We start from the raw sequence: 19,799 nt of genomic DNA, 5'->3' as shown, positions 1-19,799 counted from the left end.
TATTAAAATCAAACGCAGATAGTCTACTTTATATTATAGTCTACTAAATTGTATTTTATTGTTAAAAACACATGAAAATTTGTCCGCCTCCGTTGTGTAATGGTTAGCAACAGTTCTGGAGGTCCTGGCAACAGTTCTGGAGGTCCTAGATTCGATACCCGGGGGGGGGATTTTATTAAAATAAAGATAAGTGATTTATTCACAGTAATATTTATTCAATATTGTCCCGTACTGGTACCTGAAGCGGAGGGCTGATCACCTTTCCTTCATGTATCAACGATCAAGATACACTGCGTTTACATGATGCAGTGCCCTATGCACCATTAGGTACGGATAAGGATTTGAATGATGAAAATGAATGAATTTTGAAAATGTGAAACAATTGTCGTAAATTTTATTTTTGTGTTTTTAATAATAAAATACAATTTAGTAGACTCTAAAAATCTCTGTTTGATTGTAATATTTAATATATACATTAAAATGGAGTTCTACAAACTAGACGTTAAATCCACAAATATTTACATGGTTTTTTCGGTGTTTACAACACTCTTCTTATCGTTCATCGTTCACTTTGTGTTTACAATATAATTGATACGTATATTATTGCATTGTCAGCATTTTAAAAACTGGTTTTGACAAGCGTGGATGTCAAATTATCGTGCATTGAATCGGCCATAGACACGGTACAACAAGTACCTACGCCACATTTCAAAAGCTATTTTTGTTTATGGTCAAATCTATTCCTGGTCTATTAATAAAAGTATTGTGTAATAAAATGTACTGTGTCACGTTCACAATGACTTTGAACATTTTTACCGGTGTGTTTACATTTTGACATATTACAACGTAGGTCAGGTAATGAAAAATACAAATTAAATAAAAAGTTTCAAATTGGCGCCTAATTTCCTTGTGGCAGGTCCGGGCCTGGAATTTTGTTTTCTTTTGAAGATGACTGGTTTATATATCGCTCACTCCTTTCAAGAACGTCATAAATCAAAAATTTACAATTTTCAGTTGTGCATGTTTTCGGAATGCTCAGAAAATGTACTATATCCCAGCAAAAGAGGCATATTTTTAACTCAATATTTACTCGCTACAGGGCAGAAAGTGTGGTTTTTGCATTTTGAAGAAAAGGTATTGTTAATTTTTTTTTTAAAGTAAATATTTTTCAAATGGAGAAAAAACCTTTAGGTTTTACCTAAAAAGATCTGTTGCACAGTAAAAAGTTCAGTAAGTAGATTGATATTTATTTTTAATTCATTGTATTATATTTTTAAACTTTAAAAACGTTCTCCTGAAAAATCAAGTTTTTTGATTTATGACGTTCTTGAAAGGAGTGAGCGATACTTTTTTTTGATATCTCAACAAAGATGAAGAAGAAAATGGATGTCTCGGTATTTATTTATTTATTTAAACATATGTCATACATACGTCACATATAAAATATTCCCGATGAGTAATTACCAGTGCTCATTTTCGGACATGGGATTAAGGTTAACAAGTCAGAAAAACAAATAATAAAACACAGGGCAAAATGTAAAATATAAAACAATAAAAGGTATAGTAAATAGGCATATAAAAACATAAGGTAAAAGCATGTTTAAAGGAAAAAAATGAGACTATATAACTAATCACTAACACAACTAACTATCTTTCCATAAAGTATTTTTTCAGTTAAGTCATTTTGGATCCCTGACTGGGTTATATTTTATGTTTGTCAGGCAGATGGTTAATTTGGGTATATGCAATATATTGTAAGGGCCTTACTCCAAACATAGTTGTGTTTATCGGATTTACCTGTATTTTATTATGTCCTCGTGTATCATAATGATTAATTTCTCTGTTTAGAATCGGTTTGGTGTTACTGTGAGTCGTTTTAAACATTATTTGAAGCATTGTATTTGTAATCTCATATGTTGGGAGGATGTCAAATAAATGTGAATGTGCTGTCTTTTACATGAGTCTTTTGACCTGTCATAGGCTGGTTAATTGATCACTTTACACACGTATAAAATTCACTATTCTACCCTTGTTTTACCACCACACCACTACATATATCATAAATTTCATGACGCTTCATGTTAGAGTTCACGGGAGACATCTATGGTTGGTTTAATGAAGGTTTTATTTGGTAGAGACCCTTTATTAAAATATATGCTCCAACCCGGGACCTCCAGGCGGACAAAATAATTTGAAATGGCAGCAATTAAAATTTTAAATGTGAACAAATCGCTTACTCCTTTTAAGAACGTCATAAATCAAAAATCGTCAATTTTCAATTATGAATGTTTCCGGAATGCCCAGAAAATGTACTATATCCCAGTAAAAGCAACATATTTTTAACTTAATATTTACCCGCTTCAGGGCAGAAAGTGTTATTTTTGTATTTTTAAGAAAAGGTATTGTTTAATTATTTTTTTAAATATACTAAATATTTTTTAAATGTAGAAAAAACCTTAAGGTTTTACCTAAAAAGATCTGTTGCACAGTAAAAAGTTCAATAAAAGGCTTGATATTAATTTTTAATATAATGTATTTTTTTTTTAAAACGACCTCCTGAAAAATCAAGTTTTTTTATTTATGACGTTCTTGAAAGGAGTGAGCGAAATATCCCCTTCCCTTCCACTCCCCCTCTCCAGGCCGACTGCGTTATAACTTGGACCGGTATAACAGGAGACGACTTTTTCACACTTGCAATATGTTATTTCGAGCCACATCCTAATTTATATATCAAAGACAAGACAAAAAAACTTGCCTTGACCGGGTCTGGAATGTGTCCGAATGGTGATAGATAAAAAAATGCAAAAATGAGATAAAAATAATTTTAAAATGCCCAAATGCTGCACAAAATAGTATCATTAAAATTACAGATACTCAGGAATAAAAAAAATCAACAGCCTTCCTTTAGAAATTAAAAATATAAAAGACACTAACACTTTCAACAGACTATACAATAGAAATCTAAAAAAGATAACTACCTTGTTCCTTAAAGGTTAAAAATTCGTTGGTCAATAAAGTGTTAAAATGACACTTTATTTGTTCGCACTGTGCACTCTCTACAACGCATGTCGGATATATTGTAATAGGGTATTATCACTCGGGAAGAATATCGAATTTAACATACTTAACTTATAAAGGATTGTGTAAGACTCGTTTTGTGTTTACAACAGCCGATATAATCAATATTTTCATTCATCATTTTCTTTTGGAAGACTTGCCTTCGAAAAAACGTTATTTTTGTAAGTTGGCAATGAATGACGTCACAGAAACGATGGACTTATTTTAATGTTGGTGTCATTGCTAAACTATTGGCGGCTCTATTTGTTGATGTCTATGGTCCACTCTCCCACCCCCACCCCCTCCCCTCATATTTGTATAACACAAATGGTAGTGTAGTGGTAAACAAACAATCCATACTACTACTATTACAGCTCTTTAAACCATAGACAATAAACCATATAACGTCATAAAACATTCAATGACGGAAATTTGATGACGTATGTGAACTCACGTTTTTCGTTATGTTCAAATATCTTAAGTTTAAACTTTAATATCTCCCTTAGTTCCCTACAGATTTCAATAAGAAGGTTACCGATAGTATTGTGATTTTTCATATTAATTTATTAGCCAATAATCCAACATCCTGACAAAGGCCTATTTGATCCATGTAGTTGAAGCGGGTCGTCCTCTGTAGTTTGTGTCTTCACACATGCCTTCTGCAATCCTAAGAAACAGGCCTGGGTGTCTTATATAATGTTTCTTTTTTATAAGAATTGTTAACTTTGTGGCATGGTAATATAACAATCTCCTTATCATTCATCGTTCACTCTGTGTAATACCACTTTAAAAATCTTATATTATGACCTATCCATTTGGTTCGCTGTTGTCCTACATTTGGCTTGTTGTTTATTACAGGTGGCTCAAATTGAGACGCCTATAAATATAATTCAAGTGCCCTATTACCATTTTTTAAATGTAAATATGGGTATGATACACACATCTTTGCATGTAATCCCATACCATTTTTTGCAAACAAAACAGTTGTTCCTAACACTGCGATATGTTGAAAAATTTTATAAAGCACAAACCGGTTTGAAATTTAGTATATGTTATATTAAAATTGTTGAAATTCATATTTTATGGACCCATTATTAATATTTTTTTATTTAATCCACGTTTTTTTCGACTTTAAAATATTAAAACGGAATTCTTGAAGTTTTTCACTCATAGTGTTCTAATTGTAAACAAAAATATCGTTGATAACAAAATGTCCACGACAAGATTTCGCCGGAATTGTTTACATATTATGGTATTTAAATTATGACTTCATAAAAAATCCTGTTTTCGTAATAAATAATATATTTACAACATCGATACGTAGTTATTTTATTAAATAATGTAATAATTTATCTTTAAAAAATCCCAGAAGTTTGTATAATAATCATTTTTATATTTTTGCAAATATTTCGCAGAATCTTGACAACTATTTCATAAATATCAACGGTATACCTATAAAATATATATTTATATGAAAATTCACATAGTTAGAGCAAGAATTACCAGTTTTCGGTAACCAGTTTACCGGCAAATATGTCTTAATTCCATTACTGATCACCGGTAAATAAATTTGTATTTTTAAGGTATAAAACGTTTGGGCTTTTAAAAAAAATAATGATGTGGCAAATAATATACACCCATGGTGACAATGATATTAAAAATATATATATACTCCTTATAATTTAATCACATTTTCACAACATTTTGGATGATGCTGTCGTGAAATGACATGAGGTCGATCATAAATGTAGGAACTTTATAAAATACAACAACTTTGTTTTAACCACTTTTTTATTGGTACAATTTATCCAACCGGTTTCGACAAGAACCTTGTCATCATCAGGGTTAATGTACTAAATTTAGTACGTAAACCCTGATGATGACAAGGTTCTTGTCGAAACTGGTTGGATAAAATGTACATATAAAAAACTGGTTAAAAAAAAGTTGTTTTATTTTATAAAGTTTATAAAATGTGCCACAAAGTACCTGCGAAAAACATTCAAGAAATATATGTAGGAGTTTAAAAATATAAAGTAGTGTGGTTGTCAATCATGTGTAGAATGGTGAATGTTGCACGTGTTTCAAGTGATCTCTTAACCAGCCTATGACGGGTCATAGACCTTGTATTCACCCAGACCTCTATATTCTCTTCAACCGTGTTGACATGTCAAAATGTATTATTTTTTATTTTTATGTACTTTTTTAGACTGGTTCCTTAATTCACAATGTTTTGATTATTTTATCTTTGACAAAGATTTGGCCACACTCAAAATTTCCATATTCTTCTTCATCCTTGTTGAGATGTCATATTCATAATTAAATGCCATCAGAGCCAAGTGAGAATGGTCTAAATATTTACATTTAAAGGTTTTAATTTCAAAATACCAGCGCATATATTTATTTTGGTTTGTATCTCCCCTTTCTTTTATACAATCGAGATTCACAATCATTCGATTTTCCTGTCTGGAATCAGCAAACACCTGCTCCCGGCTTCAAAAGGAAACTATCCCAAATATAACGATCAATTATATTACAAATACGTGATCTGTCCTTTTGACAATTTGCGCCGAATTTGGCCGCAAATGTTGGTAGACCTTGTGTCGCGCGAATTAATATGTAGTTGTTAAACAATATCGCCGAGTGTATAAATTGTTGGTCCGTTCGTCGGCTGCCGCACTAGTCGGTAGACGAATATCGCGATAGTTACCGGTTCGAGCCTTGCGCAAGGGTCTCTAGTTATCATAAATCGATTTGTAACTATCGATACATCGCTACAATCGAAGAAAAAAACGACGCGGACATCACTAATTGTGTACCAAATTCAAATTGTTCCATTTAAGAACTTTGTGGGATTCCACTTCTCAAATTCAAATTATTTAATTAGAATAAAGTACTTACTTAAAAAGTGATTAGAATCGAAAATTTCCGAATAAAGTGACCGTTATTAATTTGTTTTCGGGTTGTGTTTTGTTGTGTTTAATAATAAAAAGTTAATAAAACATCAACGACAACAATAACAAAATATTGAAAAACAGCAGAAAGTCGAAGGTAAGCTTTTTTCTATGTAAATACAATAATTTTTACCGCTTTTTATCAATTTATCGAACTGTCTTAAAGAAAAATTATGTATACTTATATTTAAAGAAAAAAATGTTTTTATTATATTTACAAATATTTCAATTTATTTATTGATTTGGTATAATAAAATAAAAACTATATATGCAGTTTTTTCCATATATTTACTAGGTATGTATTTTTGTCCAGTGTCTCGGTTTCATAGTTACCGACATCATCAGACTGACAAGAGGCTAGATAAAATTATAATGCTAGATTATGTTATATACTCAACAAGGCAAGGGTTAAACATATGATTTTATATGATTTTTATTGTTTTGATTGAATAAACAATGTGAAATAACAATATGATTAAACACAAAAATTAAACACTTGTCTAAGACCACTTTTTAAAAATTTATTAATGTAAACACGACATGTTTCGAGAACTACAAATGTTCTCGTCAATGGTTAAAAATAAAAACAAGTTTATATTTTCACCTGTTGAGAACATCTGTAGTTCTCAAAGCTAATCGTGTTTACATTAATAAACTCAAAAAAGTGGTTTCATTTTACCATTTTAAGTCTGTGCCTCTCTTTCTCTGGTCCTAATGCTCACCATATGGTGCAAAGGGCACTACATAAATGTTTTATAAACCGAATCAAGATTATTAATCCTCTGCTTTTTACAAGTTCAAGGCTTTTTAAAACCATATTTGATTTATTGTTTTTTTTCACTTTTCATTACTTTATACTGCTCATTAAAAATATATTAAAATACGAGTATCAACATGGACGAAGAAGAATGTGGAAGAAACCTCAACCCGACTTTATCCAGCCAACGGCAAGTAGGTACCCAGTACCTACCCAACTTTCAAAATCAACTTCGGACGTTATTTCGAAATTGTCGACAGTATGAAAAGTTGGCGTCCTTCCCTAACCAATAAAACGTGTGTGCATTAATAACTCACAAGTTTACTTTTGCACCGAAATGATATTATACGAGTCCAATCGGTGATACTAATTATTTGAATATTTAAAACACATACGTATTTACATTTAACCTACATATTTATTTGACAAGTCAACGACCGATTAAAATATAATCAAAAATTTAACGAATAAATCAAATGAGGAGTTAGTCAAACAATTTTAAAATATTGTTTATTTATTTTTTATTAATCATAGTTATAAAAAATTATACAATTTAATACAAATTTCTATACATTTCTGCTTAATACATTCTTATAACTTTAGTCACGCTGAGCCTCTCCAAAAAAGATTGAGCTCTTGTGCTTGGAGAGGGACTTCTTTCTTTTGATATACGTACTTCAATTCTTAAGATTGAAATATTTACAATATAAATAAAAAATAAGAAAAAGAAACTTGTATAGAAAAAGACTATTTTTAAGTTTTTAAGGTAATTATTTTTATTGATTTATTTTTAAGGTAATTAGTGTAAACACGATCAATTTCAAGAACTACACATGCCTCATTGATAGGTAAAAAAACAAATCTGTTGATGAGAACATCAGTAGTTCTCGAAACTAGTCGAGTTTACATATGTAGGTACTCAAAAATGGTCTCATGAATGTGTTATATTTTTTGAAAATCCAAAGATATTAATTTATTTTTTAAATCTATTTTCGTTTGTTTAAAATCACCTAAAGTTACTAGCCGATTGCTTTGAAATTGAGACACAACTTTGTATTCGAATAAACACGAGTTTTTGTAATTTTTATTTCATTTGTAATTAGCAGCGTAGGTTTAGAATGTCACATAAAATGTAAGAAATTCAATAATAATGAAATCGTTATTGAATTCTAGTGGAAAAGTAAACGTGTTTACTACAAAGTGAAGATAACTTTTCTTTTGGACTTTTTAAAAATATCTTTGGCATTTTAAAACAGGTGGTCTATCAGTATTGTCAGAAATTTAATGATATCGAAAAGAAAATTATTGAATACAGTAGAAGTCGGTTACAACGCATCTTATATAACGTCCTAATTCGGATATACCGTAAGTCGTTTTTTGTCGTTTTTTTTTTATTTTCTTCTCAAAAAGATACTTTAGAAAAAAACAGAGATTGCCGACTTTCAGTGCAAAGTGAAAGTGATATGATTTTTATTTTTATTTCATAAAAATATATGAAAATAATTAAGAAACTTTAAAAGTGTTTCGTTCTTCACAGAAAAATAATCATAATTTTGGATAATTCGTTTATACCACAGTATGGTATTTCGCAGGTAAATACACCGTCCTCAAATCTGCGTTATAACCGACATCCACTGTATTTAAATTTTAAAACAATTAATGTAAAGTTAACGTTATTCTTATGCACTATATGGTTATCTCGTTAACTTTTAATTGTAATTCCAGCCAGCCTTTACCTATATTTAATGTGAACTTCCGTATGGAGTCTATGTTCTGATACCATACATCAAATAAATTTGAATAAGCGAACGTAAGATAAAAATTAACATATGTTTCCGAGTTTTTATACCAGCCTTGGCGTCTGTAAAAAATAAAGTAGGTGAAATCTATAAATTAATTGGAGTGACGTATTGCACTATTTTATTAATGCAGTTTATCCATTTTATCCATTTGCATATACTACAGGTCATCGACTTTTACAATTTGTCCATACGTTGACCAAATTCAGGTCAATTATTGACGAAAAAACCAGCAAAAAAGTATAATATTGTAAAGTGTTTGTTTAGAGGTATATCTACAAATTCTAATTTTCCGCAATAAATTGATGATGGCACCCGGCATGTTGCGCCATCTTGTTGAAACCACAACTCTGTCACATCAATAAAGATCAGATTTTTTAAAATAAAAATAATCGAATATATTCGAAAATTCGAATAAACTCATCAAAATGAGAAATAGAAATTACTCATCGGGAATATTATATGTATATTTGATTTACACGTTTGTATGTAATATGTTTTGAAATAAAAAATAAAAAAATAGTTTCGATATTCGAATAATTCGTTAGACGAATATGTGGGATCCCAATTCCCTAACGATTCATTATATCATCACCTTCTTGTTTTCTCGTACCTACCTCTCCCTCTAACTCTCTCTACCGATTACAAAAAAAAACCATTTGGCAAAAAACCCAAAGCGAACAAAATAAACGAAATAATTAAAAGTACCTACTCAGAATCTACTTGTAGAATATTATGGTCTATTTACTCACCTGTCACGAATCTGTCAAAACGGAAGGTTATGACATGGATATATCGTTTAAAAAAGTACGTTTTAACTCTGATTTTTCTTATGATTCATCTACTCCCATGATTCTTTTATTCTAGCTCAATATGGGATAGAAAAAATTGAACCACATTAAAAGTGCCAATGAAATTTTTCGTAAGGCGGTTTGTTTCTTAGAGACTTAGTATTTTCAAGCTAAAATAAATCGTTGAACATAAATTAAAAGCATTTTTGAAAATTCAACATTTATATTTTAAAAGAGAAAAATATTTGTGTTTTATTATTTACACATTTACATAAATATTTCAATTTCATACTATTTCTGTGAGTCTAAGCGGCTCATTATTAGAAATAGGTATCAAATTGTGGTAGAGTGGATTCGAACCGAGAAACTATGACTTAAATGTCCGCGACACTAACTAACCACGGGACCACAACCCGACACATTGAAGAAGAATATGGAAGTATATGTATTTACCAAGCAATATTTAAACTAAAAATGGATACATTAGCACAAAGTGACTGCCGAATTAATTACTATAGTAATTTTATGCGACTTCTGACTAAAAAGCATAAAAAATGCAGGAAAATTGAATACGGGTAAATCCCTAGTCTAATTTATAATTGAAAATGTAATAAAATGTATTAAAAATAAATATCAAGCCACTTATTGAAACTGTGCAACAAATCTTAGGTAAAACCTGAAGGTTTTTACTCCATTTGAAAAATATTTATTATATATAAAAAAGTAATTACACAATACCTTTTCTTCAAAATGCGAAAACAACACTTTCTGCCCTGTAGCGGGTAAATATTTAGTTTAAAATATTCCGATTTTGCTGGGATATAGTACATCTTCTGGGCATTCCGAAAACATGCACAACTGAATATTGACGATTTTTTATATATGACGTTGTTGAAAGGAGTGAGCTATCTGACTAAAAAGCATAAAAAAAGCAGGAAAATTGTAATACGGGTAAATCCCTGGTCTAATTCATAATTTAACGCAAATCGGTTTCTGAGAAATAAAATGTTGCCAGCATGAATTAAATTTTACATTATCTATACTTAGGTAGGTACTTAACGTACCAATTTGTGTTGGTTTCTTGAACTGTCTGACCTTAAACAGGTTTTTAAGAATACGGGTAAGTATATCTTTATATTTCAGAATACCAGTTCAGTAGGTAGTCATTTGAAAAACATCTTTTTGTGATATCGTTGATTGATAGACACTAAAAGATGTAAAAAAAATACTAATTATTAGAAATGGCGTGTCGTTCGTGCAACCGATCTTTATAACCGGTTCGTTTTTATAGATTATTCGATTCACTTATTCTCTGATTCAATGATTCATTGATTCGAATTATACAGTTTTTTTTCTTATGGTAAAAAATCTTTAAAACCGTTTTAAATAAACTTTATAAGATAAAACTAGAACTTTGTTTTTAACCACTTTTTATTGGTATTTTTCTTCAATATGTTTATCCCTGAAAATTACAAGGTTCTTGCCGAAACCAGTTGGAGAAAAGTACGCATATAAAAGTGGTTAAATATAAAGTTAAATAATACAAAATTAAATCATAAAAAATGACAATAACCAAAGCCTCCCCCTAATGTCTATGTTCCCTCTGATAATAATAAACGAATATATAAATAAAAATATGTTATAAGTAGCACTTACCCCCCCCCCCCCTTCTACGTCCCAAGGACACAACTCTAAAATTTAGACCTAGCTTCACATACGGTGTTTAAAAATCATGCAAGATGCATCGAAACACGTGTCAAAATATGTTTTAAGAAATAGTGGTATTTACCAAGTAAAAGTTTTATTTTTATTTTTAATGAATTATTTAAGTTTAAGTTCTTTTGACCTAAAGAGGTGTGTGTTAGTAAGGTTTTATTTAATGTGTTTTGTATGTTTAAATCTTGTATAAAAATGTTTTCTTTTAGCCGCAAAGAGAACGGTGGTCGTCCCTCAGTAGGCAAATGAATTACTCTTTTGCAATTTAGATTGCAAAACAAGCAAGTTGGTGTTTAATATGGCCGACGCATGATTGCGAGAGAATCGAGGCTCAAAAATGCGCAAATTGCAAATCCGTCGTTTGCCTTTATCATGTACTTACCTATTTTACAAGCTGTACTTGTAAACAATCAACAACCAGGGCTGTAAAACTGCAGGGCTATAAAACAAAAATTAAAAAAAAATAACTAACTTTCACTTATTAGATATTTTCATACTAGATCTACTTGACCCTTTGTACACCGTTGTCGCCGTCACAGCGACATAGAAAATATTCTAACAACTCCAATGTCGCCGCAGCTGCGACATAAACAATACATATCACTAGATCTGCGATGTGAAGTAATGGGGTAAGTAAACAAGCCTGCAGTCATCCCAGGATGCCTGAAAATTATATGGAAAAACCCTGACATGATCAGCAGCAAAATTAAAATATATAAAGCTCTCAGCAACCCACCATGACATATGGAATCGAATGCAGAGTGGACAACAGTAACAAAAACGCGCTTAGAGTGTCAGAATAGAGGACTCCAAGGAGCATATCTGGCAAGAGTCTACGAGATAGAATAAGAACATCAGGATAAGAGAAATATGCGAGATCAAAGATTTCGTTAGGCGGGGAAGGCAACGAAAAAGATAATAGTATGCGTATTTTAGGAGAATGGAACCAATCCACAAGGTAGTCGACTCCCAGGCAGACCACCAAAGAGATGGATTGACAGCTGGGAATCGACATCGCAAGAGGCAAATCCCTCTTAAAAACAGGCCACAAAGCCTACACCAAGAAGAAGATTATTAGTAGTGCACTGCACTTTATATGAAGCCGCGTGTAATGCAGTATTAATCAAGTTCTATATAAAACACCCTATTTTCCTTGTAGCTAATGAAATCACAACGGGGGTCAATCTACATAACATTTTCTCAGAATAATAATTGCGAATACATCTATAATGCATTAACCTTTCCCGTACTGATTATCAAAAAAATACACGTGATTCGAAGGGGGTACTAAAAGACCCCAGATAATATTTGTATACAAATCGTATTACGCAGCTCGCACCAAGTACCAACTCGCCGCCATCTGAGTCATATTGACACGTCCGTGCCAACGCGCCGTCATGCGGCTACTGAGTGTGGTTAGTGGGACACTAGATCAAACGAAAGCCAAGTAATCTTGTTGTCTCACTCCTTTCAGTATGGTAGTAGCACATTTATCAGAGTGAAATAAATAACATGTCGCTAGATGACAAAAAATTAACATGTTGACATATAAATACGTAGATCTTGCGGCACCGACTTATTGTGCTTTTTATCAAAAACAATCGCTCTCCAAGCACAAGGGCTCAGTCTCTTTTTTGAAGAGACTCAGCGCAACTAAAATTATAAGATTGTATTAAGTATAAATGCTTAGAAATTGTATCAAATTGTATAAAAATAACTATATAAAATAAATAAAATAAAAAATATTTTGTAACATTTAAAGATTTTAAATAATGGAAATAAAACTGGAAAATTTTCCATAATATTGTTTTAAGATTACAAATAACATGGAAAAAGTAGCTCTTATAATACTTCAGTTATGGAATTAAAATTCAAATATCGTGGGTATACTAGCAAAAAACATTAACTGTTAAATCCCCGTTTAAATAATCCCTGTTATTTAATAAAGCTTTTAGCATTAATAAAATACCCGCTATTAAACTCTTAGTTTAATTAACTTTTGAAATCACATAAATATGACATTTTAAACCACTTAGTATATTTTGCCAGTTTATAGAACGTTGAAAAGTTTATAATATGCATCATTAGTCAGAATTGCATATTTTCGAGTTAACGTTTTTGGCCAGTACACTCAAGATAAGATTAATTAATTCTAACAGGGGGATTGAGATCCCCCTGTTAGATCTGGCCAGGTTAATGTAACGTACTATGATTTACACTGAGTACATATCCCTCTGGTCTATTCGTTGGACTGTTTACAGTTGCTCTAATCACTAAATTGCTCGCGGAAGAGCAATCTGTCATGATTTTCATATGCTCAATTCGCTCTATATTATGCGGCCAGCAGAGCAAATCACAATTTTTTTTCCCTTTGGTGTACACAAAACCACCAAAAGAACATTCCATCGTGCGCAGTTCGTATAATATCCTATATATGGGAGTATTTCACTATCCTGACAATTTCAAGACCCATAATGGCGCCAAGTAGTAAAGACGTTGGACCAAAGAGGAGAAGAGTAACAGAAGAACTGAGACGTTTTAAAGACAGATGGACTATAAACTTATTTTTCGTGGAATTAAAAACCATCATGCCTGATATGCAATGATTCTGTTTCTATCTTGAAAAAGTATCTTGTTTGCTTTGAATAATTAAATAAATTTTGTTTTACGGCCCGGTAGGAGATCTCATTTCTAAAATCTGGCCCAGCTACTGAAAATGTTGGCCACCCACGCTCTATATAATATATAAAGGTGCTTTGTATAAACAAATAAAAAACTGTACAACACTTTGAGTGTGTTCTAATACTTGTTCACAAATCTGGATTATCTCCAATTAGGAGTTCTTCTTAATTTTTTTTTTGGCATCTCAACATAGATGAAGAAGAATCTGGAAGTCTGGGCATTTACGGGAGCATCTTCATCTGTGTTGAGATGTCAAAAAAATGATTTAAAAATAGCTCCTAATTGGAGATAATCCAGATTTTGAACAAGTATTTGAATCATTTTAAAATGTTGTAAATAAATTTTCTGGTCTAATTTTAAGCTAAAATTAAATATGATAAACGATGTTTTCTCGCGTTTCTCGAGAATGTGAATATAATCCAGGATTCGGATCTCACATACAAATAAAAGAGTTTCTGCTTAGTAAAAAAGCTTCTCTCATCTCATCACAGATGTCTCCAGCGAAATTCTAGTTATGTCAAACAGTTTGTTTCGAAATTAATCAATATAATTAGAAGTTCCAAGAATTTGAGAAGTGTGGTCACAAAGTTTACATAATGTTTATCTTATAGTATGCAACATGTAATATATTTTAATTCAAATTCAATTCAATTTCATGCAACATTTAATATATTATACAGGGCTGTGGAGTCGATAAAAAAACGCGACTCCGACTCCGATTCCTACATTTACCAACAACACGACTCCGACTCCACGACTCCGACTAAAAAAAAATCAATTTTATCAGGTTGTTTCCTACCTTTGCATAAAGCCATTTTTGTCATTACATTTTCGTAGACTTTCTACATTAAATGGATCTCGGTGATTCACCATATCGGAGTTTAATATTCGTGAATAAAACACATTCATTTTAATAATTACAAAAAAATACAAACTTTAAATTTTAACGAAAAAGTAATCGGAGTCGTTCATTTTTTACGACTCCTGCTCCGACTCCGACTCCGGCCCAAACACCGCGACTCCGACTTCGACTCTACAGCCCTAATATTTTGTTCAAATTGGCTTCGACCGTTAATAAAGGAATAAAATCCTAAAATACTTTATTAAATATCTTAGTAGGTAGAAAAAAAACTGGGATTTATACTGTTTTCGATTAATCTCAAATATTGCAGTTTTAAATATTGTAAAAAAACAACGGTTTAAAGGGACGACCTCGGATTATAAATCTATTTTTTAATTGTAGATTCATAAATCAATTGTGAAGTAAATACATAATTATAGTATCAAGAACAGAAATAAGTTGAAACGCTTTGATATTCTTGGTTTTATTATTATTACAGCAATATAGATAAATGAGTTAAGGTTTAATTGGGAAATACCAATTAGACAAAAGAAATCGAAAATTACAAAGCTGTATTACTTTTGCTAACATTCTGAGTGAGTGCCCTTAACTTTCAACATGGACAAGGTATTTTCTATCGCTCGACTATTATTTCAAAACCATTTTAATAATTCAATAATGACATTAGCACCTAGATAGGTATTATGCTCATAAAAATGTCTTCGATTTCATCAGTATGTTTGTATGTATGTATAAAACTGTAGCGGTATTCAAAAAAATACTTATTTTAAAAAATAAATCGTATTTTTCAACCTTTTTCAAATTATTTCGCCATTTAGAGTTTGGACGAAAAATGTTAGATGACATAACAAGAAAGAAAATCGACTACATTTTACGATATTAAGAGTATGATGTGAAAAAAAAGGATAAATTTTTCAACTATTTTCGACAAGGATCGAAATCCACTGCAATTTTTCAACATTTTTCGACATTGAGAGTACCTACGGTGAAAGAAGATAAAATTTATACTTAAAAAACAGTTGATTTTGATCCTTGTAACGTTATATGATATTTTAAAAAAAACAACTGTATTTTTCTACTTTTTATAACATTTTTCAACATTCATACTATATATATAAAACTTTCCGAAATTTGAGTAATGAGATTGATGGTGGATGCTATAGTGGAAAAAGCGATCGAATTTTCAATTTCATTAAAATAATAATAATTAACACATATGTACATAACAAACAATATACTCAAGGCGCATATATTAAAAGTAAGCTAGAAGACTCAAAGATGTAGAAGAATCCCACTTCGGAAAACTCCTTCAGACACATGGAACACATCAATTTCCAATGTGATATTGTTCAACATAGCGGTAACTCTTCCTACAGGCATAACAATCGGCAGGTTGGTCCTGTACATAGGAATGGGAAACAATCTATGCCGATCACTGATCACTGATCACGGATCACTGATCACGATCACTGATCTGCCAATTACAGGACATAAGCCTTGTAAATGCCCATACTTCCATATTCCCACCTCAATAGACTTCATCTGTATTAAGATATCAATAAAAATGTTGATGTTAGACTCCCAAGTGGATCAAATTCAGCATTTGTAAATACAAATTTGGACTTGCGAAAAAATAACATAAGTAACTAACTAACTAACTAACCATCACGCCGCTTCCCCGCAGAGGTAGGCAGAGAGAATAGAGCGCCACACCACTCTGTCCTTGCAAACATTCTTCGCCTCTTCCACGTTCATGCATCTCCTCATACATACCCGCCGATTGTTACGACTCCTAACCTGACCACTTTCAAGTATTTGGCATACCTGATCGTGCCATGTTTTTCTCGGTCTTCCTCTGCTTTTTTTCCCAATAACATTCGCCTCATCAATTTGTTTTACCGTTCTTTCCTCACTCATTCGTTCTACATGTCCAAACCATCTCAACACACCTTTCTTAATTTTATCGATAATGCTTATCTCAGCTTTGCATTCCTTCCTTATTTCACTATTCGCACATCTATCATACATCGTTTTGTCGCACGTTCTTCTGGGAGATCGCATTTCGACCGCATTCAGTCTACTTTCATCCTTCTTTTCCCAACTCCATGTTTCACTTCCATACATTAGAGTTGGAACCAGGACTCCGTTGTGCACTGCCAGTTTAAAGAAAGTAAGCGTATAAAATATTTATATTACAGTTAAATGAAATGTAAATATATTTCAAAACACCAATACTTGTAAGTCCATAAAGTATTTAATATTTTATTTATTGTTTCGGCATTAACTTTGTGGTAAGACATTTTATTTTATTTTATTTGGGATTTTTACAGCCAAAACAATATATTATACAACATTAATTAACCAAACTATGGCCAATTAAAAAAATCCTCCGACAATGCTATTCTTATGTTGGTTGGGGTGAGTGTGTGTGTGTGTGTGTTTGTGTGTGTGTGTGTGTGTGTGTGTGTGTGTGTGTGTGTGTGTGTGTGTATTACCTATTTAAACAGTTGGCTTGTTGAACAAACGGCAACGATCAATCATTCACCTAATTTCCTGCTTTTGTCATTTTTTATGGAATTAGTGCTTTTCCCAAATATATCTACGTCATTAAACATTTTATTATAAGTATCCATAATGCGGTTAATTGTAGTATTTCTGGCAAAATCATTGTTACATATAGGTACTTGAAAAAGTTGATTATAAAGACATGTTACAATGATTAAAGAAAACACTTGTTTTTTACCACTTGAGTTTTATTATAGACTACATGTTTCAGATGTTAAACTTCCATCATTCAGGTCTGTATAATAACTGTATGTTATGTTATTATACAGACCTGAATGATGGAAGTTTAACTTCTGAAACATGTAGTCTATAATAAAACTCAAGTGGTAAAAAACAAGTGTTTTCTTTAATCATTGTAATTATTTAATACATAATTATATGACTCAGATGTTTATCAATATATTAACACGTAATTATTACGAAAGATATGATAAAATGTTTCACGGAAACCGACTAACAGCATAATTTTTTCATAACGTAAATATGATTTCACGTTTTTTTGTTTATTCAAGGAAGCGTTGCCAAATTGTAAACATTATACAATTATTAATAACGAAATATAAATCGGATGTTCACAATCATTTGTTACACTAAATGATGGCCTTACTAGTGCAGTGGATAATGCATTGCATCACGCCGCTTCCCCGCAGGGGTAGGCAGAGAGAATAGCACGCTATACCAATCTGTCTTTACAAACAATCTTCGGCTCTTCCACATTCATGCATCTCCTCAGACATATACGTTAATTATTCCGACTACTGACCTGACTCAAGTATTTGGAATACTCGATCATGCCAAGTTTTCGTCCGTCTTCCTCTGCTTCTATTGACTACATTCGCCTCATAAATTTGTTTTACTGATCATTCTTCACTCATTAAATTCTCATGCCCAAACCATCTCAACACACCTTTGTAATTGTATCGATAATACTTGCCTTACCTTATATATATATATATATATATATATATATATATATATATATATATATATATATATATATATATATATATATATATATATATATATATATATATATATATATATATATATATATATATATATATATATATATATATATATATATATATATATATATATATATATATATATATATATATATATATATATATATATAAATATATATATATATATATATATATATATATATATATATATATATATATATATATATATATATTTATATAATATTTGAGTGTGTGTTTATGTTTGTTTGATGTCTTTCTGTGTTTTAGATCTTGTAGTTCTATGCACAGTTCCATAAAGTGTTTCAATTGTGATATGTAAGGATAGCTTTAGCATATGACAGTTTGACTGACATAAATTGTAATCTGTGGAATATTTTCTCTGTGGGTCCAGCATTCGTTAAGTGGCAACTTAATTTTCTCTAAATTCAAGTAACATTTTACGTAACAGATTTTTTTCTTAAAAATTCTGTTTTTGCATTTAAAAATAAGATTTTCTTCGAAATAATTACATATTTGTTTCTGAAAAGAAAAGAGTTATTGAAAGGTAAGGAAATAAAAATAAAAAAATAAATCTTTATGTATTGTCTGCAGAACAAGTCTCTATCATCTAAGGCTTTGCGGTTTATTCCTTTAAAAAAATCCAAAAAACAAAAATATATCCAATATGCATTCCTTAAAAAATCGGTCATGAAGCGACAAGTGACTACTCTGGGGATCTCCGGTGGAATGAATACGCACTGTAACGATACTTGCAAATTTCCCTTTAAGTATTATTTTTATCATTGATTTAAACAAGTATTATTCTTGTCCGAGCATTTCCGTTAATATCAATACTTCAACTAAACAGTCAACACATTAACTAATGTAAAAATTTTAACCGACGAACACAGAATAGTCACCCATATCAAGTTAATTTTTATGGTCGAAAAAAATGCGATATTCCCCTGTCGATCATAATAGAATTGAGGAAGTGTGATTTTATCTCGGGGAAAACCCAGCATTGTGTCGCATTAGATTTTAACAGATATGCCAATTGGGTTTTTTTTATAACTCAACTATTTTTAAAGTAGCAATGATCATTGGTAGTTAAAGTATCACACAATAACCATTTAAGGCCCGATATACGACAAATCGCAACTAGATTTCCTTCAACCCCATATATCATTAAAGATAATTGAAGTTTTTGCTTATAACAACGTTTTTGTATTAACAAAATGAGTTTTTCTTCGAAATAAATGTATAGTTTTGAAAAGAAAAAAGGTATTGAAAGGTGAGGAGTTAAAAAAAAACAAATCGCTCACTCCTTTCAAGAACGTCATAAATAAAAAATCGTCAATTTCCAGTTGTGCATGTTTTCAGAATGCCCAGAAAATGTTCTATATCCCAGCATAGTGGCATATTTTAAACTTAATATTTACCCGCTACAGGGCAGAAAGTGTTGTTTTTGCATTTTGAAGAAAAGGTATTGTTTAATTATTTTTTTAAATATACTACATTTTTTGCAAAGGACGAAAAAACCTTCAGTTTTTACCTCAAAAGATCTTTTGCATAGTAAAAAGTTTAATAAGTGGCTTGATATTTATTTTTAATACATTGCATTTTATTTTTAAACTTTAAAACATTCTCCTGAAAA

The 19,799-nt window shown here is 31.0% G+C and overlaps 1 protein-coding gene across 1 annotated transcript in view; it reads left to right on the top strand.

Annotated features, from left to right (window-relative positions):
• Positions 1-5,732: 5,732 nt before the first annotated feature.
• e (nonribosomal peptide synthetase ebony) overlaps positions 5,733-19,799 on the top strand; it is a 54,142-nt gene continuing 40,075 nt past the window's right edge. The window contains exon 1 of the mRNA XM_088268140.1: positions 5,733-6,105. The gene's annotated coding sequence lies outside the window, so the exon portion shown is untranslated. The remainder of the gene's footprint in view (positions 6,106-19,799) is intronic.

This window comes from Brachycentrus maculatus, unplaced genomic scaffold, assembly GCF_059751285.1.
Source record: "Brachycentrus maculatus isolate JH-2025_06_01 unplaced genomic scaffold, ASM5975128v1 h1tg000313l, whole genome shotgun sequence".
NCBI lineage: Eukaryota > Metazoa > Arthropoda > Insecta > Trichoptera > Brachycentridae > Brachycentrus > Brachycentrus maculatus.
This window is presented reverse-complemented; position numbering and strand designations above follow the sequence as displayed.